This window comes from Diorhabda sublineata, chromosome 10 (assembly GCF_026230105.1).
Source record: "Diorhabda sublineata isolate icDioSubl1.1 chromosome 10, icDioSubl1.1, whole genome shotgun sequence".
Taxonomy (NCBI): Eukaryota; Metazoa; Arthropoda; class Insecta; order Coleoptera; family Chrysomelidae; genus Diorhabda; species Diorhabda sublineata.
The window spans coordinates 7,329,233-7,355,948 of record NC_079483.1 but is presented as its reverse complement, the minus strand read 5'-3'; the positions used below and the strand labels follow the sequence as shown (position 1 = coordinate 7,355,948).

At 33.1% G+C, this 26,716-nt stretch overlaps 1 long non-coding RNA gene and 1 pseudogene across 2 annotated transcripts; both read right to left on the bottom strand.

Annotated features, from left to right (window-relative positions):
* Nucleotides 1-10,702: 10,702 nt before the first annotated feature.
* On the bottom strand, nucleotides 10,703-18,862 carry LOC130449447 (uncharacterized). Of its 2 annotated transcripts, XR_008910439.1 has the most exons (6): nucleotides 18,732-18,860; nucleotides 18,438-18,576; nucleotides 18,200-18,384; nucleotides 16,817-17,046; nucleotides 15,031-15,370; nucleotides 10,703-11,601 (listed from the first exon to the last, which is right to left on the bottom strand). It is a non-coding gene; the product is annotated as an uncharacterized LOC130449447 (long non-coding RNA). The 2 variants fall into 2 exon arrangements; XR_008910440.1 differs by having other exon boundaries at nucleotides 10,703-15,370; nucleotides 18,732-18,862.
* A 1,662-nt stretch (nucleotides 18,863-20,524) lies between these two features.
* On the bottom strand, nucleotides 20,525-21,330 carry LOC130449445 (uncharacterized; annotated as a pseudogene).
* Between the last annotated feature and the right edge of the window lie 5,386 nt (nucleotides 21,331-26,716).

The following is a 26,716-nucleotide window of genomic DNA, read 5'->3' as shown; positions in this document are numbered from 1 at the left end:
TTTGATTTAATTTTAATTTTTTTCCGGAAATGTTTTTGTGGTGTGTCACATTGAGTAGTTGAAGGGTTCTGTTCTGTTCTGTTCTATCGATCTTTAATTAGACACGAGCCCACAATAATAGTCGGTAAAACTTTTTGTGATATGATTGAAATTGGCATTGGAATACATTTAGATTTAGTGTAAATACTCGAAAGTGCGAAAACTATACATTTGCAATTAGCAACGCAACCGGCGATTCATTTTAATATTATAGAAATAGATCACATCTAGAATTAATCCGTAGATTTGAATTTTATTTTTGTATTGTTAAAAATGACGATATTAATTGAAATAATTCTCACAAATTCAATGATGACAAAGTATGGTTATAACGCCTACTGAATATGCAACTTTAATCACATCAACGTATGAAATTTGTTAAGAAATTAATTTACGACTTACATTGCCATCTGGAGAGCGGTAGTGAAACTAAACATAAAGATAATAATTTCTACTTGAATCGATGTTATAACATTTAGTATTGTCCTTCGTTAAGAGATGACACTACTATAAAAAACTTTGTAAAATTTTTATTCGATATTCATTAAAATAATTGAAGCAAATTCGGCGATGGCAAAGTATTGTTATAACGCCTACTGTATATGCAACTTTAATCACATCAACGTATGAAATTTGTTGAGAATTTAATTTACGACTTACATTGCCATCTGGAGAGCGGTAGTGAAACTAAACATAAAGATAATAATTTCTACTTGAATCGTTGTTATAACTTTTAGTATTGTCCCTCGTTAAGAGATGACACTACTATAAAAAACTTTGTAAAATTTTTATTCGATATTCATTAAAATAATTGAAGCAAATTCGGCGATGGCAAAGTATTGTTATAACGCCTACTGTATATGCAACTTTAATCACATCAACGTATGAAATTTGTTGAGAATTTAATTTATGACTTACATTGCCATCTGGAGAGCGGTAGTGAAACTAAACATAAAGATAATAATTTCTACTTGAATCGTTGTTATAACTTTTAGTATTGTCTTTCGTTGAGAGATGACACTACTATAAAAAACTTTGTAAAGTTTTTATTCGATATTCATTAAAATAATTGAAGCAAATTCGGCGATGGCAAAGTATTGTTATAACGCCTACTGTATATGCAACTTTAATCACATCAACGTATGAAATTTGTTGAGAATTTAATTTATGACTTACATTGCCATCTGGAGAGCGGTAGTGAAACTAAACATAAAGATAATAATTTCTACTTGAATCGATGTTATAACATTTAGTATTGTCCTTCGTTAAGAGATGACACTACTATAAAAAACTTTGTAAAATTTTTATTCGATATTCATTAAAATAATTGAAGCAAATTCGGCGATGGCAAAGTATTGTTATAACGCCTACTGTATATGCAACTTTAATCACATCAACGTATGAAATTTGTTGAGAATTTAATTTATGACTTACATTGCCATCTGGAGAGCGGTAGTGAAACTAAACATAAAGATAATAATTTCTACTTGAATCGTTGTTATAACTTTTAGTATTGTCTTTCGTTGAGAGATGACACTACTATAAAAAACTTTGTAAAGTTTTTATTCGATATTCATTAAAATAATTGAAGCAAATTCGGCGATGGCAAAGTATTGTTATAACGCCTACTGTATATGCAACTTTAATCACATCAACGTATGAAATTTGTTGAGAATTTAATTTATGACTTACATTGCCATCTGGAGAGCGGTAGTGAAACTAAACATAAAGATAATAATTTCTACTTGAATCGTTGTTATAACTTTTAGTATTGTCTTTCGTTGAGAGATGACACTACTATAAAAAACTTTGTAAAGTTTTTATTCGATATTCATTAAAATAATTGAAGCAAATTCGGCGATGGCAAAGTATTGTTATAACGCCTACTGTATATGCAACTTTAATCACATCAACGTATGAAATTTGTTGAGAATTTAATTTATGACTTACATTGCCATCTGGAGAGCGGTAGTGAAACTAAACATAAAGATAATAATTTCTACTTGAATCGTTGTTATAACTTTTAGTATTGTCTTTCGTTGAGAGATGACACTACTATAAAAAACTTTGTAAAGTTTTTATTCGATATTCATTAAAATAATTGAAGCAAATTCGGCGATGGCAAAGTATTGTTATAACGCCTACTGTATATGCAACTTTAATCACATCAACGTATGAAATTTGTTAAGAAATTAATTTACGACTTACATTGCCATCTGGAGAGCGGTAGTGAAACTAAACATAAAGATAATAATTACTACTTGAATCGATGTTATAACTTTTAGTATTGTGTTTCGTTAAGAGATGACACTACTATAAAAAACTTTGTAAAATTTTTATTCGATATTCATTAAAATAATTGAAGCAAATTCGGCGATGGCAAATTATTGTTATAACGCCTACTGTATATGCAACTTTAATCACATCAACGTATGAAATTTGTTAAGAAATTAATTTACGACTTACATTGCCATCTGGAGAGCGGTAGTGAAACTAAACATAAAGATAATAATTACTACTTGAATCGATGTTATAACATTTAGTATTGTCCTTCGTTAAGAGATGACACTACTATAAAAAACTTTGTAAAATTTTTATTCCATATTCATTGAAATAATTGAAGCAAATTCGGCGATGGCAAAGTATGGTTATAACGCCTACTGTATATGCAACTTAAATCACATCAACGTATGAAATTTGTTAAGAAATTAATTTACGACTTACATTGCCATCTGGAGAGCGGTAGTGAAACTAAACATAAAGATAATAATTACTACTTGAATCGATGTTATAACTTTTAGTATTGTGTTTCGTTAAGAGATGACACTACTATAAAAAACTTTGTAAAATTTTTATTCGATATTCATTAAAATAATTGAAGCAAATTCGGCGATGGCAAATTATTGTTATAACGCCTACTGTATATGCAACTTAAATCACATCAACGTATGAAATTTGTTAAGAAATTAATTTACGACTTACATTGCCATCTGGAGAGCGGTAGTGAAACTAAACATAAAGATAATAATTACTACTTGAATCGATGTTATAACTTTTAGTATTGTGTTTCGTTAAGAGATGACACTACTATAAAAAACTTTGTAAAATTTTTATTCGATATTCATTAAAATAATTGAAGCAAATTCGGCGATGGCAAATTATTGTTATAACGCCTACTGTATATGCAACTTAAATCACATCAACGTATGAAATTTGTTAAGAAATTAATTTACGACTTACATTGCCATCTGGAGAGCGGTAGTGAAACTAAACATAAAGATAATAATTACTACTTGAATCGATGTTATAACTTTTAGTATTGTGTTTCGTTAAGAGATGACACTACTATAAAAAACTTTGTAAAATTTTTATTCGATATTCATTAAAATAATTGAAGCAAATTCGGCGATGGCAAATTATTGTTATAACGCCTACTGTATATGCAACTTAAATCACATCAACGTATGAAATTTGTTAAGAAATTAATTTACGACTTACATTGCCATCTGGAGAGCGGTAGTGAAACTAAACATAAAGATAATAATTACTACTTGAATCGATGTTATAACTTTTAGTATTGTGTTTCGTTAAGAGATGACACTACTATAAAAAACTTTGTAAAATTTTTATTCGATATTCATTGAAATAATTGAAGCAAATTCGGCGATGGCAAAGTATTGTTATAACGCCTACTGTATATGCAACTTTAATCACATCAACGTATGAAATTTGTTAAGAAATTAATTTACGACTTACATTGCCATCTGGAGAGCGGTAGTGAAACTAAACATAAAGATAATAATTACTACTTGAATCGATGTTATAACTTTTAGTATTGTGTTTCGTTAAGAGATGACACTACTATAAAAAACTTTGTAAAATTTTTATTCCATATTCATTGAAATAATTGAAGCAAATTCGGCGATGGCAAAGTATTGTTATAACGCCTACTGTATATGCAACTTTAATCACATCAACGTATGAAATTTGTTAAGAAATTAATTTACGACTTACATTGCCATCTGGAGAGCGGTAGTGAAACTAAACATAAAGATAATAATTACTACTTGAATCGATGTTATAACATTTAGTATTGTCCTTCGTTAAGAGATGACACTACTATAAAAAACTTTGTAAAATTTTTATTCCATATTCATTGAAATAATTGAAGCAAATTCGGCGATGGCAAAGTATGGTTATAACGCCTACTGTATATGCAACTTTAATCACATCAACGTATGAAATTTGTTAAGAAATTAATTTACGACTTACATTGCCATCTGGAGAGCGGTAGTGAAACTAAACATAAAGATAATAATTTCTACTTGAATCGATGTTATAACTTTTAGTATGGCAACTAAAGAACCGTCTCTAAAAAAACGATAACACTAGAAAATTACTACCTACATATGTACATGGTAGTAATAGAGCCCGCAAAGCGCTATATCACACCAAAATAAGTGTGGTAGAAGGAAAAAGTACAATGTTACAGATGCCAAGGATGCCAGGGACAAAACACGTCCAACATGGACGAACACTTCTTATTCTATGATTTCACGATTTTATCGCCGTCTAACCAGCGAAGTCGAAAACTATAAAACAGTCTTTTTCGTGTATGATTGGTTGCCTCTCCTTAACGGTGAGACTAAATCAAATAAAACCAAATTTGATATTTTCATTTCATATTCAGCTATTTAAACATTCTTATGGAGATTCCGAAAATCACATCAGTTTTCGAATTTGAACAACGGTTTTCGTTAAAGTCCAGTTTTCACTACTTTTCTCCGCTTTTCCCCCTTTAATGATTTTTTTCGGAGAAACTGATAGCTTTTCTGGGATCCTCATATCAAAATACCCCCCCCCCGTACAAAATTCAAGCGATATCGGGGACAGAAGATTTTTTTTGTCATTTTGAAAATTTGAAAAAATAGCATACTTCGAAAGTATCGAAAAAAACACGTTGTATCACTTATTTTGTTATGGAGATTCCGAAAATCACATCAGTTTTTGAGTTTGAGCAATGGTTTTCGTGGAAATTCAATTTTCTTGTTTAATTTCTACTGAAAGTGTTTTTGTAGCGCCTGTCATATCCGCAACCCGTTATACGACTCGCATAGTCCCAGTTCAAACATCTATATTATTCATTAGTTTATATTTTAATCAGTAATTACTAGTATATCATTCTTTAATTCCATCTGAGTGCATTATAATTAATTGGATTTTCCTGCTCTACACCAACAATTCGGTGTATGTATGATTGGTTTCAAATCCAAATATTTTAAATCAATTTCAATGAAATTACCATTTTCAAAACTTATGAAATCCGTATTGTGTCATTGCTTCAATCATCATTTCAATATATTTTATACACTTTTAATAGTTATAACTTATAGTATAAAATAAAATCATATTCTAATTCCATTTAAGTACATTATTATTATTTAGATGTTCATGTGACTAGGCAACCAATTCTACACTGCGGTGTATGTATGATCAATTGCCTGCTCTTAAGGGTGAATCCAAGCATTTCAAAGAAATTTTATTCCAAACTACTTATTAGATCAGTTATTTAGGTATTGTTCCTAACGTAATAATGTAAGCAATTACTGCTATATATATTTTATTTACATTTATAGTAATAATCAGTATAAAATCATTTAATATCCATCTAAGTTAACTAATAATTATTCAGATGATTCTGCAACTAGTTCGGCATGTCGTGTATAGTTGGTTGCCTGCTTTTAATAGCAACATAATACATTCCAAAAATGTTCAGGACGCAAATTAAAAAACGAATATGTATAAATTTAATTTGAAGCAAAAATTTACTGTAAATTTGTAAATATTCCACTTGTGAGAGATTATTTGTCACCATATCATCACATTATCAAAGATAATGAATATTTTATTCATGCGTGTCACAATTTTTAAGAAAATTATTCGGTTTTCTGCAAAAAATTGAGAATTTGTGTACGTATAGAGTGGAAATATGTGAAAAATTACATGATATGATGTATTTTATTATGGAAATTTCGAAAATTATATTAGTTTTTGAGTCTTTTGAGTTTTTCACAGAAAATTCATTTTTCATGAATTTTCATCACTTTTTCTCCCTTTATACAATTTTTTCGAGAAACTGATATCATTTTTGAGATCCTGATTTAAAAAAAAATACCTGTGTGATATTCGAATGGAATCAGAGGTGAAAGATATTCTTTCCCTTTTAATAAGAAAGAGGTTAATTTTTTTACTAGTATTGATTTACCCTATAAGTTCTAAGATATATTCAAATAAAAATTAGGAGATTTGGTTAAAATGTTAATTTATGAAATTATTATATATGGGTAAAATTGAAAGAGAAATTTTAAAAAGCACTATTGTGATAAGTAATAATGAATCGTATAGCAACAGTCGCCTTTTTTGTTCCAGCTCCATCCTAGTACATTTGGTAATCAACATTGACGCCGTCTAGCGAGCGGAAATCAATGTACTTCAACGAAGTATCCTCTTCCGCCTTCTTTCTCTTCATCGTTCTCCTGACATGACCAAGATGGCGTCTGTTAGTTAGTGAACAAATTCACATATTTTTTCATATCTCACAGTTTTTGTGATGCTAATGTGAAATTATTGTCTTCCGTAAGTACAAATTTATTAATTTTGCTCAATTATGTAGTGCTTCTTTGTTTTTTTTACTCGAAACTATTCAACAAAATAACGTTGGCCAGCTGGTTCTTAGAACAAATTTTTGATAAAATTTAGTTTGTAAGCTTGAAAATTATCTCAAATTATATGTTGTGTAAAAACATATTGCATGATAAATGATTAATTGTATTCCAAATCTACAAATAATTTTTTTATCCTCTGGATTAAAATTTGTCGTAATTGTATTTTATGTATTAACAATAATAGAAAAAATTCAAAATTACTTGAATTATTCTTATTTTATTTTACATATACAACCAAAATTTTAGTTAGTTCCCAATAATGAATACATATTTATTCGAAAGCTTGTAAAGTATATTCGAAGTTGTAAGGTATCAAGGTCATCGGTTAATAGAAAAATTGACGTACGAAATAATATTACAATTAATATCAAATTATGTTGGCAGCGCTGCGGTCGCCATCTTGCTATTACCATTTGTTGACATTTGACTTTGTTTTTGAGCAATTTTTCAATTAAATATAGTATTATTTTGTTATTATTCTGTGTTTGTGGGATAATTATCTTGAAGCATCATTTAATTATGTATTACCGTATAGTCCCTTTTGGAACTAACAGCTAAAATGCCTCATAAACAGCAGGTAAAAATTATGGAGCTATCTTCATTAAATATGTATATGTATGAACAAGAATTAGGGATTGTTATAAGGCTATAACAAAAACTCTGTTCTATTTATGACTTATAACTATAATTCTTGTATCAATAACACTAAATTCGTAGTAGTACATGTAAATCATATTTTTCATATCTATGTAAACATAAGTTGATTATATTTTCATGATATTGTAACGGGAAGGAAAAGCAATGCTGAAAATCAGACTAACAAGATATTTTTTATATGGGAAATCTGAAGATTTCCACTCAAACCGTGTCTATAAATTTATCACTATTATTTAATAGAATTTATAATAGAAAACGTTGCAAGTTAAACAATAAATTTACCAGGTATTATATAAATTATTTAATTAAGTTCAAATTAGAATAACGATCATTCTGCAGGTTAAAGTTTATTCTGGAACAGCACATCTAAAGGACCTAGAGCAACTGTTTCAGGCAAATTAAAGTTATCGATCAAGTTATGGAAGAGACTTCAATGTTACCATCGATGAACATGAAGTTTGAGAAGTCTCGGCTAGATCCACCTTGAAACGCAATCTATTTGAAAACAAATATGAAACTTGAGATGACAACTCTTAAATTGAAAAAAGGTGAGTATGTATCTGAATGTCTCAAATTTCATCAATATATTACTTTTCTAATTTATTCGATGTTGCATTGAACTTTGAAAAATTCTTTTTGAATATTCATATATTTGGCAATCGTTTTATGATATGTAGTTAGAATAATAAATCTCCATGTATTTGGTACAAATGAAAACAGAACTTGATTCGTTATATTTTTTTTTTTCGAAAATGAATGTTTTTGAACTCTTAAAAGTTGATCATATATCTACCTGTTTAAATTTTTGTTCTTTATCAATTTCAGATTTGAAGAGTACCTGATGCCTCCAATGTAAAAGCACCAACATTTCCGTATTAAAGTGGTTATCAAAGATATGGATGGAAAGGGTCAATTTCATTACTTTTCATTATCCTAATGTTTCTTTGTTGAAAAAATAAATAAACTATTAAAAATAAGTGACATTTATGTTAGTTTGAATATCATTTTAATATAGAATAAAAGTTCTGACACTGTAGCATCTTATTAGTAGTTTTACATAAATTTTCTGATTTATTTTTGTGTTGCTTTTACAAGAGCTTCAAATTTGCAAGAACAAGGTGAAAGTAAGTGTGTTAATAATTCGAAAATTATTCCAACAGTTAGAAAATTTAGGAAAATTGGAACATACATAGAAAACTACTACTACTACTAAATCTTCGGTGCGAGTCTCCAAGGATGGGGATGTATGGCTGCGCGTGAGTCAGTCTTAAACGGTGCCTCTGGGATACTTGGCGACCTCCCAGAGTAATCTACCTTACCGGGGTTAGGGCGCACTGCCCCGCCGGATCTTTCACACATCCCTACTCGTGGGAACCATTTGGATTCTTTGAAAAACAATAAAAAACAGGAAGTAGAGTAGAGAAGGAAGGAGGAAAGGAGAAGTTGTCGCTGAAAATGATATGTAATGAAGCAAGCATATTTTTCTTTATATATTAATAAAATATTTAAACTTTAAGAAAGTAATCATTACTTCAATGCAAGAATGCTCTTCCAAGTAATACTCAAACAGGTTATACTGGAAACTATTAAGTAGTAGACACCGGCCTATCAGAAAGCGAGGGAAACGTTCATCAAATCGAGATGAATATTTCAACGGTACCACAGTTGAACTCAGATAATTTCAACAATTGGAAATTTAGAGTAAGAGCTTTACTTGCAGAAAAACAATTAGAAGATACACTTCAGATAAAGAAATATCAGAATTCAAAATCAACGATGCTAAATCAATAATAGTGCAATGTGTGAGTGACAAAAATCTAGACATAATAAAAGATGCAAAAACGGCTAAGGAAATGCTAAGTTCACTAGAAGATGTATTCTAAAGAAAAAGTGTCTTCACAAAACTTACCCTGAAAAAGAGACTACTTACCTTGAAGCATATAAGAAATGATAAATTAGAGGATAATTTCCATGTGTTTGATACTATAATAATGGAGTTAGAAGGAATAGGATCAAAAATAGATGATGAAGACAAAATATGCCATCTTTTGTTAACGTTGAATAAAGAATACCAGGCAGTGATAACCGCGATTGAAGCTATGAACACCAGAGTAACAATGGACTTTGTGAAATCTCGTTTGCTTGATGAAGAATTGAAAATAAAATCAAAACAAGGACAGAATAGTGGTCAGACTGATGCATCCTTTAATACATTTCAATATGTGTGTTACAAATGTGGAAAACCCGGACATAAGTTAACAGAATGTCGTCAGTCATCACGAGACAACTTTAGAGGTAGAAGAGGTTTTCGTAGTAGTCATCTTAGAGGTCAAAGTCGAGGTACAGGAAGTCAAGCAAATGCCGCCAATGAAATTGCATTTATAGCTTTAAGCAGTGTAGTGCCTTGTGCTAGAGGTATTGGGCGGTGTGAATAAAAACGAGTATTTACTTACAAGTAAAGTGTAACGAGTATTTAAACTCCAAGTAAACCGATGTGAATAAAGCGTCGAGTTTACTTGTGACCATGTACTCGCCAACCTGAGGGTATACTAGCAAGTATTTACTCGCAAGACAACTGAATTCACAAGAAAGGCAAGTAAATACTGTAGCGCCACACAGACTACGCATCATTTCCTGTTGTGACTTGTTCTGTTTTAGTAGTGTGACTTCCGGTTGTGACAATAGAGCTATTTTTTTAGCGTTATTGAAAGACTTTAGTTGCTTAAAGTTGCATCTGCTAAAGAGAAAGCACGGGGATGTTTAGCCGACCAGTTTTCGAAAAACTTTAGGAAGCAAACTAGTGTTGGACAGTTAAAAAAGCTATTGAACAATATGTAAACCGCAGTCAAGAAAAAAACTGATGTCAACGCAACTGGTAATAAACCAATAAAATTGTTGTCATGGGAGGCAGATTTCCTAAAAATTTGCGATTCAAACGAGAACCCAGTTTATTGCAAAGTACCTGAGGCTTCATGCTTTGAATTGGGAGCAAGTTCTACGTCGCCATTGCCTGAACTCAATGAGGAGAATGAGAATAGGGAAGACGAAGATGACCCCGTTGACATGCTAGCATGAAGCCAGCCCATCACACCAGTGACTTGCATACGTAGGAGCGATGCGACGAAGTTGAGAAAAGATAAGAAATTGAAACTGAAGAGACGTCAAAGTTGACAACTGGTGAGCTGCAGCATTTATTATTACTTGAACAAATTAAGCTAACAAGACTTGTATTGTACTGTACGCCTTTGCGCACATGTGACATACTTATTTAAAAAGATATATGTTTGTTTTTTTATATATTTTTTATTTTATTTTTTCACATATGCGATTGCAATTGGAGTAAAGGAAATAGGATTAAATTTATTTCCATGTCAAAAATGAGTATTTACATCATCAGATTATTACTAATTTCTAATCGTTTTTGCTGACCACGTCGTTTATATATAACTTCATTCCGATCTAAATTTTCGATTCCGTCTTCCTCTTCCCAAGCATCATTCAAATGTTTTGCTACATTGTGAAGCATTGCACAACTTATTACTAAATTGGGAACATTTTTGACTGCTATTCTAATTTGGCTCGAGAGTATGGGAAAACGACGTTTCATCTGGCCAAAAACTCGTTCAATTATTACTCTTTCCTGAGCATGGGTCGAATTGTAATTCCGCTCACGAGCATTTCTTGGTTCGTCAAAAGGAGTCAGTAACCAAGGAGTAATTTCATATCCGCTATCACCAAGGAGACAAACATCACCATCATATCGGCGCACCACGTCCTGAATTCCACTCACTCGCCAAATCCTGCCATCATGTACACTCCCTGGCCATTGAGCATCCACACTTGTAATTTTTCATTAGCGTCACAAGTCATCTGAATGTTTATTGTTGTTTTTCCTTTTCTGTTCACATATATGCACGTGAGTGCAATCTATAGCACCAATGACAGTCGGAATGCGAAATTTTGAAGCCCAATCTGCATTGGCCTGATCCATATCTTCAATAGTGCGTGGAAATTTAATCCAATCTTCAGACTTTGACACTATTTTATCCAATACACTTGAAAATGTTCTGCTGACGGTACTTCTTTCAACCCCCATCTCGTTGGCAACACCACTTTGGAATCCTGGATCACTAATGTATCTCAGAAAAGTTTCCATCTTTTTATAGATGTGGAAAGAAAACTACAAAAATAGGGGAATTGATATATACAGATATAAAAACTCCTACGCCAGAACGTAACAAGTATTTTCAAGTTTATCATTTTTAAGTTGTTAAGCTATTGAAAGATAAAAATGAAAGCGAACAAAATGTTATAGATTTTATTAAACTCATTAAAACGAAACATGGGCTTAGAACTCAAAGAATTAGATTGGACAATGGGGGAGAATTTACTTCTAATTACTTTGAAAATTTTTATAAATCTAAGGGATTCAGCTGGAGTATACGAGGCCACATACTCCGCAGCAGAATGGTATTTCAGAACAGATGAATCGGACACTTTTAGATAAGGTAAGGACAAAGTTTTCAAAAACCAACTTACCAAGAGAGATATGGGGCGAAGCAATTCTATGTTCTGCCTACTATGGCAAATTTTGAAGAAACTCCAGCCACACGATGGTATGGTCACAACGATCTATCAAGATTGAGAATTTTTGGATCTCAGGCAAGGGCAACTATTTTGCCAAGACAAAGTAAACTAAATAGACGAGCACAACCGTGTATAATGGTAGGGTACATACGGATTATGGGATAATGAAAAATGTGAAATTTTCTGCTCAAGAGATGTGAAATTTAATGAAAATCAAACGAGTTTCGAAGAAATATCGAAACAAAACCTGACTATGCGAATGAACAAATAAGAATAAGATTTGATGAAGAAACTGAATTAAGGGATAAAGAAGATAACATTGAAATTGAAATCGAAGAAGAGAGTGACTCAGAAGAAATAACTTTGGAAGAGTCCGAAAGTTCAGATGTTTTAAAGAGTATTTACCAAGAACAGATACAACCTCTAACGGGAGAACTGTGAATACGCCTACTGTCTAATATCATTAGATAATGATCGAGTACAATATGAAGATGCGGTGAAAGTGAAAGATTGGAAAGATGCTATGGAAAAGGAGTTAAACTCGCACGAAAATTTGAAAACGTGGTCTGAAGCGAATCTACCTACAGGAAAAACAGCAACTGAGACTAAATGGGTATACAGAACAAAGGAAGATGGAACAAAGAGAGCAAGATTGGTGGCTAGAGGCTTTCAGATGAAGGAGGAGCATCCATTTGAAACCTGTCTATTCACCTGTTGCTCGAATGTCAACCATAAGATTGGTTCTATCAATTGCATTGCAACAAAATTTTAAAATAAGACAGTTGGACATTCCAACGGCTTTTCTTAATGGTTATTTGAAAAATGAAGTATATATCTATGCAAAACCTGGTCTAAAGTCAATATCACCAGTTTTAAAATTAAACAGATTTTTATATGGATTGAAAGAGTCTCCTAAAATATGGAATGATACATTTAATGACTTTGCAAGTAAGAACAAATTTGAAAGATCAAAATATGATTGTTGTTTGTATCGTAATGGAAAAGTATGGATCCTTATTTATGTCGATGACATGTTGGTAGTCGGAGAAGAAAAAGAAGTGGAAACAGTAGTCAATTTATTGAAGAATTATTTTAATGCAAATGATATAGGTAAAATAAAGAATTTTCTAGGTATGGATATAACAAGAACAGAAAATAAAATAGTAATAAATCAGAAGAAGTATATAGAGAAGCTGCTAGACAAGTTTAACATGAAATAATGTAAATCGAAAACAACACCGATGGTCAAAGGATTTCAATACTTAAGTGAAAGCGACATAATAGGGGGACTTAAGTACCTGTCCACAATCACCAGACCTGATGTGTCTTTTTCAGTATCTTATTTGAGTAGATTTCTAGATAAACCTACAGTTGAAGTATGGAACGCAGCGAAAAGAATCTTACGTTATTTGCAGGGAACAAAAGAAATGGAGCTAAAATTCTATAAAAAACACTACTGATGAAATTAAACAAGTGGGATATTCAGATGCTGATTGGGCAACAGATACGACTGACAGAAAGAGTGTAAGTGGTTGCATAAAACTGTATGGAATGAATCCGATATCATGGTTTTCAAAGAAGCAAAACTGTGTAGCATTATCTACGACAGAAGCTGAATATGTGGCAGCGGCTCATAGTTCTGCTCAAGACCTAGTGAATATAAAGGGTATTTTGAGTGATTTTAATATTATTATCGGCGCAGTTCTTTATTGTGATAATAAAAGTTCTATTTGAATGTCAAAGTCCAATGAAAATTCTAAGAGAGCTAAGCACATAGATATTAAGAATCATTTTTTAAAAGACTTAGTTACGAAAAAAGAAGTTGCTGTAAGTTATGTGTCAACAGAACAAAATTTAGCTGATATATTAACTAAAACTTTAGTTAAGAATGCTTTCATTTACTTAAGAAGAAAAGTAAGTGTAGTCTAAGTTTTGTTTGCTAAGTAGTTGAGTGGCGATTTTCATGTATCATTATGTGAAACATTTTAATCGAGGAGGAGTGTTAGTTGGTGAAATGTTAGCAGACAACTTCATGTATGTCAGTTGTTTAAGTTGTCGCTGAAAATGATATGTAATGTAGCAGGCATATTTTTCTTTATATATTAATAAAATATTCAAACTTTGAGAAAGTAATCATTATTTCAATGCAAGAAAGCTCTTCCAAGTAATAATTAAACAGGAGCTACTACAAATACAAAGGAAAAACAAAAAATCAATAGGAGCGGTGAGATGATAGACAAACAATCAACGGTACTGGAAAAGGAAGAAGAGGAGACGGCGACAACGTCAGACAACAACGACAACAATATATTAAAAAAAATAAGGGCAACAAAAAAAGGGAATGGGTAGAGAGTAAAATAGAGGAGAATGAAATGAAGAAAGAGAAAAGGAAGAAGAAGGAAGAGACATCTTGGGAAGAGGAAATACTAAAATATTTATAAAATATTTCCAATTCAACCAAACTCAATTCGTAGGAGATACGTTCACTTGCTATTACAACCAATAGTTGAGTCTTAGAAATGTGTAATTGGAAATAATTCCGAATTTATGCATGAGGATGTATCTCCTAAATCTATAACTCATTGAAAACCTGTTATATCAGTTAAAAACAAAAAAGCATAGAGATAATCCAGGGAATGTAGCTCAACTGATTCTTTAGCAAGATGTTGAAGAAATGCTCCAAAAAATGTTGATAATTGAATCAAAACTATTCTAGAATGCAAATGAACTTGAGACGCAAAGAAATATTACTAATGTTATACTCAATCGGTGAAGGTCCTTCTTTTATGTCTCTAAAATAATGTATTGAAATTTGGCAAATTGTCACGAAGTGAACTAGACGAGAAGATTCAACACGCCAAATCTCAGATGTCAACTGTAAATCAAAATTGATAATTTCATAGAAAGAAACTGTTTAACAAATGTACACTTTTGAATTTTCAGTTTGAGTTTTATAGTCTTGGCCGAATTTGATTAGTGCTAGCATGCAAGTATTAGGGATAGAAAGAATTCAATAGGGTACCTTTGTGTTTTCATTTCATAGATAATAAAAAAATATATTTTATTTATCACTACTTGATCATATGATTTCGATGTAGAATAGAACACCTCCTTATCCGTTCGAAATTATTCAAGAATGCATTCCTTATATGGACAGGTAATAATGGAACTGTTAACCGGCCACTTTGTAGTCCAGATTTGAGCCCTATTGATTTTTGTATTTCAGCAGCGGAGTTTAAAAAGAACCCTATTAATATCTCAATCTTCTGCTATGTCTATGTCATACGAGTTCACTTGGTTACAAATCCGGAAATCTTAAGAGTCCATGGTAGGATATGGATTTGAGCCTGGAGATCTTATCTCTAAAAATAAAAGAATAAAAAAAACTTATCAAAACTCTTCTTTTAAATATCCAACTTTTAATTATGCACATGATAGTTGTTATTGAATGAGAGAAAATTTTCAAAGTAAAACACGTTTCATATAAAAAGTAAAATAAAATTAATATTACGCAATCTATAAACTATTATGTATTAACAAGTGTGTAAAGTAGCCTTTTTTCGACGAATGTGACAATTATATGAGTCGAAAGAAGGCCTTCACACACGAATTGCATACAATATTTTTTCTACTAGAGAAAACTTCATCAACATACAGAAGTTTAATGATAATTCTCCTTATAAAATATATTATATCTATATTAATTAATATTTTTAACATTTTAATCAAGAATGGAACAAAGCAACAGACATATTCAATTATTAACAATACTACGTAAAAATTGTCGAGACAATCAAATTATAAGTTTGTATTGATTTATATATAGTGAATAAGATGTTAAGTTAAGGTGTTTGAATAAGAACATGTGATTAGTGAATGGAATAAAGATTAACTTCAGTTTATATCAGAAAGCATTTTATTCAACAAAATATAAAATAAACTTCTGTGGTTCACTCAACTCAACAAAAACATATTATTATATTGTATAAATATATTTATAAGAGGACAGCAAAAAACAAAAAGTATACTACCTGCTAATAGATAAAACACTTAATAAAAATCAAGAGACATGGATAAAAGATATAAGTTAAGGTTTAAGGTGAGGTCTAAAATATGTTTTCAAAAGTACAAAAAGATTCATTGGAAGAATTTTCATCTAATATAAATGTGGAAGTGCATACAATTACGGAAAAACGAACTCCACCAACAAATGGGTACCATCCTTATCGCTTATCAAAAGGAATCCACTTTATATTTCTGACTCTGTCTCAGTAGACAGGGTCGGACCTACATATATTAGTGTTGAAGCAGAAAATGGTATCGACAGAAAATTATGGTTAACAGTAATTCACAACGCAGACCCAAAAGTCGGAATATTATATTCGAGCGTACAAGTACCAAATCAAACCCACCAAAAGAACAAGCTATTATTTTTCCGTCAATTAATGGAATCAAATGCCAAGAGTATTTGTATAAAGTTGGTCTACTTATCTCACCAAAAAATATATTATATGCTTCACGCATGGACAGCGACACAATTTTCATATATTTATCATCGAAACAGATGGTAGACAAATTTCGGGAACATCATGGAGGGGAAATAACTATTAACGGCCAACAAATCAAATCACGTAGAATGATCACCCCAGTAGAAAAACTTTTAATTTCAAATATTTGCCCTTCCATCTCTAACGAAATTATCAAAGCAACTTTAGAAAATATTGGTATAAAACTGTCGAATTGGTGTTAATGATCCTGTAGGCAGGGCCATATACTTAGTTTTAGATGCCATACATATATTAACTCACCAAATAACGTTATCATACCAGACAATATACAATTTTGAAACATCCAGTTATCAGATTTTTCTCAATTTGGATGGTCAGGGATGCTATAAATGCAAACAACCAGGTCTCACTGCATACAACTGTCCTTCTTCTGTCCTTCAAGTCCAAGTTAACACTACTACTTCTATACCCCCAATGCAAGTTAATATCATTTCTTCTACACTCCAACTGCAATCTACCAAAAACTGAAACTGAAACAGACCAAAATGTCGAAATAAATAATGACAATACAGAAACTAACAAAAGAAAAATCAACGAAATTGAAAGTCCCCCAATACAAGATAAACTTACTGAAGGAGTAGCAACTTTTAAAACACCCAAAGAGCTTAATGTAAAAAAACTGAAGACAATTGTACTGGATGAAAAAATGAAAATGTTGGAACCCACAAAAAATTTTATTCACAGATATGAGCTAATATTAAATTGTGATCAACTGACAAATTTAATCACTAATATTCATGGTTCAAGTGAACCAATCAGTATAATACGAAATTATACACAAATTTTGAGTATTAGGAAATTCCAAATGCGAATGGATAACTGGGCATGCATTTCATAGTTATGTATGAAACATTTTACTTCCATTCCTCAGAGAAAAAAAAATATTAAAACTGCCTCTTTTGTAGGTGATACCAATGGAGACTCAAGAAAAACTTGAAGCGGAATTAAATAGATAGATTTAAAAGTTAATACATTTGCAAATTATCTAAAAGAACGAAATTGTTGTGATGGAAAAATATAATGATCGTTTGCAAGTTAGATTATATCAACAGTATTTAACCAAAAATATTGTTATAGAATATTACCAGTTGTCAAGATTTGACAAAATAAATTCAAATATGGAAAAACTCAGGGCACTCAATGGACACCTAAAGACTCTAGACTTAGTAACGAATGCAGCGTATAGGTTTTGTTGCGAGGAGAATGAAACCTTCTGCCACATTCATGCATACCTACATAAAACATTTAATGTTTTTATTTAATTTAATGTTAAGAAATGTGAAAAATACTACTTTAAAAACTTCTTTTCAGATTGTATTTCAATGTATATTTGTTGAGATATGTTTGAAGATGTGCCTGGTGTTCAATTGTACAAGATTTAGAATTTATTTTATAGTGAAAGTGCACATTAGCATTTAAATGTATCAAAAGATGTATTTGAGAGAAGCAAATCTAGGGTAAATTTTAAGAAATGTGAGTTCAATGTGAAAGAAATAAGATATTTAGGACTGGTGTTTAGAGAAAAATGGCTAAAACCTGATGATGATAAAATTGAAACAATATAGAATATGGAGGTACCAAAAAATAAAGGAGTTTCATATGATTTTGGATATGGCTACTTACATTTTGAAAATTTGTACAAAACAGTTATTAATGCTTTCTTGTTTATCATTAACTGATAATTTATTTTGTTTTATGAAATTAATTTTCTTGATAGTTAATTTTTGAAAATTTTTTTCTTCTGTTCATGTGTGTGTAATGGTGTTGATTAATTCAGTTTCAGTATATTTATGTCCATTTATACTAATCTAAAAGAAACTGGTTCATGAAATAATAATTTTATAGATTGTTAAAAACTTACTTGTATATTAAGATTATAAGACGAAACAAATATCGCGAATTGTCACAGAAACACACATACTCGTAATCTAAATTTTCTTGTGAACTACATATCTGTAGCAATTTTGAAGGAATTTCTTAAAAACTGATCTTTCTAGTTCCTGTCGATTTGTTGCAAATTTGTATATTGTAATGATACAGTATATTGAAATTTATGAATTTGCTGTACTTGTTTTTACAAGATATATTCACATCAGCTTTCATTAATTTCAATGTAGAATTTATATATTGATAATAAAATATATTAAATATTTACCTGTATACATAATTAGATTACTGAAATATCAGATAAGTGCTAATTTTCTAAATATAAATAGTACTCCATTATTAAATTAATAAAATTAATGAATGTAATGAAACATAAATACATTTCAAATGACAGTTAATATAACCTAAAACAAAAATTCCTCTTTCTCCCATTCTCCTCTTTTTTCCGGACATGTCCTCTTTTTTGAGGCCAATTTCGCGTCCTCTTTCTTTTTTGCAAATATTGCCTTACTGTCCTCTTTTTTGTTCCTTGGTTAAAGTACGAAGTCACAAGGTAAAAATACAGAATCGACATTACCATTCTACTCCAAAATTTATATTTTATGTTTTCTACACAGAATATGATATACCTTTCTTTATAAATTTGCAGTCTATGGTTTTGGCTGCATGGCTTAGTCTCAAGCAGATTAAGAAGAATACGATCATAACCTACAATTTCTGAATTGTTTTGCTCCCGGCCAATGTTTTTGGAGGGGTTTTTGTTGTGGAATGATCATGTAGTGAAAAGGGAAACAATTGTTGTTTTACTTTTTTGTGCATAAGTGAGAATTGTTGGCAGGTAAGAGTAAAAGCTTGTTGAAGTTGATAACAGTTAGGTAGGTAGGTTTTTTTTGAATTTCAACAAAAATACAATTCATTTTTTTCAAATTTTTTATTTTTTAAAAATTTCAGATTGCCTGCATCCAAATACTGAAAAGAAAGTGCAAGTTTAATGATGAATTGAAAGCCAAATATCCCATGTACAAGGCAACAAAATTCGACAGTGAAGTGTTTTGTACACAATGTAGTGCCAGTTTTTCAATTGCAAACAAAGGGAGGTATGATCTAGAGCAACATTTGCAGGCTCAAAAGCATCAGCAAAAAATCAGAGACACCGCAAGCAGCTCCTCAATTTCAAGCTTTTTCGTGAATCGTTTCACTAGAACTGAAGAACTAGTATCAGCTATGGAGGGAACATTCATACAATTAAACATAATTTTAGCTTCAGTTCTAATGATTGCACAACAAAACTCTTAAAAAAAATTGTGCCCGATTGAGAACTAGTAAAAAAAAGTCTTCTGCTAGAACCAAAAGCAAAGCAATTGAAGACATGAGTGGATAAAGGTGTCATGTAACAATTTTTGAAAAAACGCGTTTTTTGATCATACGGTTATTACATGGTGTGTTTTTTTATTTCGGCACGTTTTTAATTCTATATAGCCATTATTTCTTTTGATTTCGAGATGATGAAGGTGTTATGTTCCATTTTTCTATAACAGCAAAGTGGATAAAGGTGTCATGATCACTTAACACCTTTATCCAGTAAAAGTGAGTAAGTTTGCTACCTAATATTTTCACATGACATACTAATTTGAGGTTATGTTGGATACTACTTCACCGACTGCGCGGATCTTGATTTAAATTAATTCTGTGAAAGTGTAATTTTTTAAGTGAAAAATTTGCAATTTCAAGATTATGTCAAGGGGAAAATACATTGTTTCACTTGTAAGGCATGAAGATGGAGAAAATACCTCTAACGAGAGTAAGAAAGACTTTTGCAACCTATGTATATGTGCATTTTTATTTAAGTAAACCATTTACAATAAACGAAATAATAAATTATTGTTAACATTAATGAACTCTTTCAGATGACAAACTTTCTACAAGTTACGAAATCAAACATTTTGAAGAAACAGCGAATGTTCCTGTGAATCTCAATGTTTCCAGCGTAGATCATGGTAGGTTATTTTTCACATTGAGATAATACATTATTTTGTTACTATTAATAACACATAATATTATTTAAGGTGATGACAGATCTTCATCGCCTACGTCTTTTGAGGAAGATGTAACATCCGGTAGTGAGTATATAGCACCTGAAAATGAGAAGAGTTCTACTGAAGAGGATGAAGAAATTTTAAACCATAAAATTTTACACGAAAGTGCTAAGTTCCATGTTACCGCTGACAATGACGTTAACAATGATGTAAATAGCGACTCAATTTTTCTACAAAGCAGAGAAAATGCCAAAAAGAAATTGTTTGTACTACATAAAATGTAGTTATGAAGAATACACGTTGACAATATTATATTTTCCACGCCAGGTTGAGTTTATTTTTCGGTAGTATAATCTAAATCTTTGAGCCAGCATACCAAACGCATTTTCCACAGTTCTTCTGGCTCGGCAATGGCGATAATTGAAAATTATTTTTACTGGAACTTGATTATCAGTATATCGTCTCAGCAAGTATGTCTTGAGTGGAAACGCTTGATCGCCCAAAATTACATGTGGCACAGATATACTTGTACCAGGTAAAGGCTTTGGACTGGGAATGTTGAGTGAATTAGATTCCAGTGCTTATCCCAATCTAGAACTTGAAAAAATTCCACCGTCACTATTTTTACCGTAGGATCCAACGTCCACAGCTACGAACTTGTAGTTAGCGTTAACTAGTGCAAGTAGAACTTACTGAAAATATTTTCTTATAATTGAAATAGTTGGAGCCACTATTAGGTGGTGCTACTATCTGACAGTGTTTGCCATCAATTGCGCCGATGCAGTTTGGGAAATTCCAATTAGTTTCAAAATCTTTCATCCATATTTTCATCCAGTCTTCTGCTCCAGACGTTAGAATGAAAACACTCAAACAGTTTTTCACTATTGCCTGACAAACTTCATGTACTAGAGAGTGCACTGTTGAATGATCAAGTCGATAGATGTACGAAATCGTAACAAAAGAATCACCAGTTGCAAAAAACCTGAAAACAATCGAACAAATATGAAAAAAACATACTTTATAATTTATAATAGCTTATTTGTAATAAAATCGATGCTTATGACTACAAAATTAGTTATTTTTTTCAATATCCAATTCATATATTAATGCTTTTGTATTTAATTTTCAGACCCTTGCAAATTTAAGTGGAAGTCCTTTCCTCAACTTTTTGCACCGCTGCCTCCACGTGTTTCGAGAAGGTCAATCTATTATCAAAGGTTACGTACAAATACTTCTGGGAATTTACAAAGTGCCCTCCGAGATCAAATTGGATTTGATCCTGAACTGCTCTTGGTCCTCTTAGCACTATTATTTCCGTCTTTTCTACTGCTATTTGTAGGTCCATCTGCTCTATCCAGCTTTTTACTCTTGACACGTTTTCTTTTACTATTTCTGCGATGCCTCAATTCATATCGCTTTCCGCTAATATCGCTAGATCGTCAGCGTATGCGATCGATCTGGCGCCGACCTCTAGTTTAAATCGGAGTACCCTGTCATATAATATGTCCATAGGTCTAACACCTACCCTTGGGGTACCCCGGCGGTCAGTCAAATTTGTTGCCTTCTCGATACGCATATTCTCCTTTCCGTTAGGTATTCCTTTATAACATTCACCAAATATCCTGGGGCCTCCATTTCGTTTAATTTTTTTATTATAAGGCCTCAGTTAGCTGAATTAAATGCGTTTTTTATGTCCAGTATAATAAGGACTACCCATTTTCTTCTTGAAGCTTTCGCCGCATCGTGTACCCACTTTGCGGCGTCCACTGCTGAGCGACCCTTGCGGAAGCCGTACTGCTGATCCGATAGAGCTGCTCTGCTGTCCAGGAATTTTTCTAACCTTTTTTTAATTAAGATTTCGTAATATTTTCCCAGACAGTCTAGCAAGCATACCGGCCTATATGAGGCCGGCGAATCGGGGGGTTTCCCAGGCTTTAATAACAATACTAAGTTTCCTATTTTTAATTCTCTGGGGAACTCTTGCCTACACAGTAGTTCGTTAAAGACGGATGTAATAATTTCAGGCCTCGTTGTGACCAGGGTTTTGATTGCCTCTGGTGGGAGGCCATCAGGGCCGGGGGCTTTACCCTGTCTAATATCTTCTGCAGCGGCTAGGATTTCTTCTATCGTGAATGTTGGTATAGCCACGTCACCTTCCTTGTGAAAATTCCCTTCCGTTTTTTCGGGGAAGAGCAGTGACGCGGCCTCTAGCCGCTGTTCTTCATTCAGGTTATATGGGGCGACAACCTTTAGCGATTTCATGGCCATTTTATATGCGTCGTCCCATATGTCATTCCCCAAGTCGTCACATATGGCCTGCCATCTTTTCTTCTTTTCGTTTTTTATCAACTTGCCCAGAGCTTTTTTCTTTTTTTTTGTAGATTTCTCTGTTACTTTTTTCGCCTCCGCTTCTTGTGTATGTCCTCCGGGCAAGGAGGCAATCCTCTCGGCGTTTCTCTATCTCATTGTTCCACCAATATGGCATTTGCCTGTTATAGTTTTTTTTTCTTTTTATTTTCTTAGTCTCGTAGTTCACCACCTTTTCTGCTTCTATGTCTTTAATTTTTCTTATTATTTTTGTTTTATTTATATTTTTATTATTTTTGTTTCTGTTTATTTTCGGTGATTTATTTTTGATGTCCCCGACGATCAAGAAGTTCTTTTTACCGGTGACGGCATTCATCATTTTCTTTACCATTTTCCTAAAGTCTATCATAGAGATATTGGAGGAAATTTAGCAGGCCACAATCGTGTCTCGACCACAACGTAGCCCGCCTCTCTTTGCCTTTTCCTCAACCCAACTTTTGTCTTGTACCCAACCACCCCCCTCAGTCAGTTTTTTATTGGGTTCTGAAACGATAAAAAGATCCGCTTCGAGTTGATCAGCTTTAACGTGGGTCAGATCATGAGATAGTTTGGCCCTTACCACATTAATCTGCAAAACCCTGATGCCGTTCTTGCTAGAGGCCATTTTTTTTATTTACCTAGAAAGCGTGTCGTTTTTTTTGTACGTTCGGTTCGGAGGTTTATCTTTGCGTTTTCCCAAACATGGCCTCCCTGTACTTAGGACACCCCATGGTGTCCGTCCGATGCCCTCCCTCATTACAGAAGAGACACCACGCCTCGTTTGGGCACTCTTGCGCTCAGTGTCCCTCCTTAATACAGTTGAAACAGCACCTACCTCTATCTTTGCCTTTACACTGGTAGGTGCTATGTCCAAACTCCAGGCATCGGTAGCACCTCAGGGGGGTGAACCTCTCCCTTACCCTGCAATATTGCCAGTGGATTTTAATCCTCTCCACTGACCTTAGGGCTGCCGCCATATCTTTCCTAACAGCTATCGTCGCTGTTTGTCCCCCCCCCCTCTGCTTTCCCTCTTTCCTCTTACCTCTATTTCTTTCTCTTTGAGACCCGTCCACTTTGCTATTGCGTCTCTCAGTTCGGGGGGGATATGGACGGTTCCACCTCCATGACGGTGAAGACCGTCTCTTTTCTCTTCACCGTCATGCTCACCGTGTTGTCTTCTACTTTATTGTCTATTTCTTTTTTCAGCCGTTCGGCGGCCCCTTGTCCTTTGACTTTCACTGATAGGTCGCCCCCACCTGTTTTGCAGACTGACTCGACTCTTATGCCGAGCTCATCCACGTTTACGTTATTTTTAATCAACTTGAGGAATTCTGTGTATTTTTTGGTACCCGTTTTAATGAACAGCGACTCCCCTTCGTCCCGGTCCGTACCACCACCTGTCACCATCTCTTTTGTTGTTATTCCCCATTCTGTTTTCGCCCTCCTTCCCACGAATTTTATTATTTTTCTTATTTTCCTTTTATCTACCCCTTCCCCGATGATTACTTTAATATTTTTCCCCTTTCTCTTCCGTCATCTTTACTAATTGCTCTATTACTATAAATTCTTCCCCTTCCTCCCCTAATTTAACCATATAATTCAGCCACTTTTTTTCGTTTTTTTTTGTTTTGATGTTATTTTCTATTTTTTCTGTTTCGCCCGATCCTATTTCTTCTAGCACTCCCCACATTTCTTCCCTTATTTTTTTTATTGTCTCTATTGTTATCCCTCCCAATTCTTTTCTTATTATCACAGCATTACTTTCCTTTTCCCTTAATGCATTCTCGATCCCTTCTCTTTCCCAACTTGTTTTTTTGTAGACTTCCTCCTCCCATTCTTCCCCCGCTAATTTTTCCCATACCTCGTATTCACCACCCCCTGTATCTAGTTCCTCCATAATTCTTTTTGTTCTCTCCTTTTTCCTATGTTTTTCTTCCTCCTCTATACACTCCCTACCTTTATTCCCTTTATTTTTTAAGTTTTTATTAAATATCTCCCATAACTCCTCTATTTTTTTGATTCGTTTTAGGTCCCCTCCCAGCATGTTCTTTATTTCTATTATTTTACTGTCTATTTCCCTTTCCTCCTCCTCCGTTATTATCATTTCTCCCTCTTTATTTTCTTTTTTGATTTCGTTTTCGCCCTCTACTCTACTTTCCTCTCTTTCCCTTTTTTCCCCGATTCACCGAACATTATTTTTTTTTAAAATGTTCCCTCACTGCTTTCATCCTCCATTGGCTTTTCCTCCTCCTCTTCCTTTATTATTGTCGACTGGACAATTTTTTCCGTACTCCTGTTAATTCTTTTGCTCTTCCTTTATCTCTCAATCAATTCCCATTCAAATTTTCTCCTCTCTTCTTCCTCTTCCTCCTTCCTTCTCACTTCTTCTGTTTTTTGTTTTTTAAAGATTCCATATAAATCCCACGAGTGGGGACGTGTGGATGTCCGGCGGGGCAGTGCGCCCTTACCCCGCTAAGGCTGGATACTCTGGGAGGTCGCCAGATATCCCAGAGGCACACGTTCAAGACTGACTCCGCGCCATTCATCCCATAACCACGGTAGCTCACAGCGTAGGATTACGGATTCTTTTCTCAAGGTTTACTCCTCTATGTCTTTTTGGTCCTTATTCATCACCTATCCGAGAAGGTTGGTCGGTCATTTTTCCTCTTACAAACAGTTAAGTGACTCAGGACCGACCATTCCTTTCGGAGACACCCTATGAGCCATTGGGACGCGTCGTGTCGGGTAGACTAAACCCCATCCCAAGAAACTAGCGTCGAGGATTCGGGCCGACTCACTTCCTGCCACCTCGACTCGACCTCTCCGGGTACGAGACCTAACCTAATCTAACCATTGTAATACTGTGTCCAAGGCTTTAGAAAGGTCCAACAACAAGATATTGTATGGCTTAACTCTACGTCTTCTTTTCTTGATAAGCGCTTGGAGTGAGATGTTATTCAACAGGACATCGTCGATCTTCATGAAGCCTCTTTGGTTGGCGTGTATCGGTAATAGTGGCTTCAACTATTTCAATTATAAGAAAATATTTTTAGTAGTTCTACTTGCACTAGTTAACGCTGACTACAAGTTCGTAGCTGTGGACGTTGGATCCTACGGTAAAAATAGTGACGGTGGAATTTTTTCAAATTCTAGATTAGGATAAGCACTGGAATCTAATTCACTCAACATTCCCAGTCCAAAGCCTTTACCTGGTACAAGTATATCTGTACCACATGTAATTTTGGGCGATCAAGCGTTTCCACTCAAGACATACTTGCTGAGACGATATACTGATAATCAAGTTCAGCAAGTTCCAGCAAAAAAAAATTTCAATTATCGCCATTGCCGAGCCCGAACCCTCAATACTTACAAAATACTACGGCGGAGGTACGAGAGTGTATACTTAGAGACTTACCTGGACTTGGGTACAACGCTCGGTTATCAGCATTTGATAATAGAGAAAAATTTAAGGATCATGTGTGATTGCATTGATGCAACGCTTACATTTTTTCTGACACAATGCATATCTCTATTTTCGGACATTGCTCACATATTTTATAATTATGTATAAAAGATAATTTTTGAAAAGTTTGAAAGTATTGCAATGTTAAAAAATAAATATAAGAAAAATAGTCTTAAGGCCGTATGACATGTAGTTTTCGATATCGTTTTCTGTACAGTCGTCAATGTCGACAAAAACTGTACAGTCTCATGTACAGGAAACTTTATGTCCATTAAATTGTGTATGACACTATGTAGGTTTTCGATATTGAAATTAACAAAAATAACGCCTCTGATTGGTGGTAGAGCTGTCAAGTTATTGTCAATGTCAATTGATATTTACGACTTCAATTCATTGTATAAACCACAG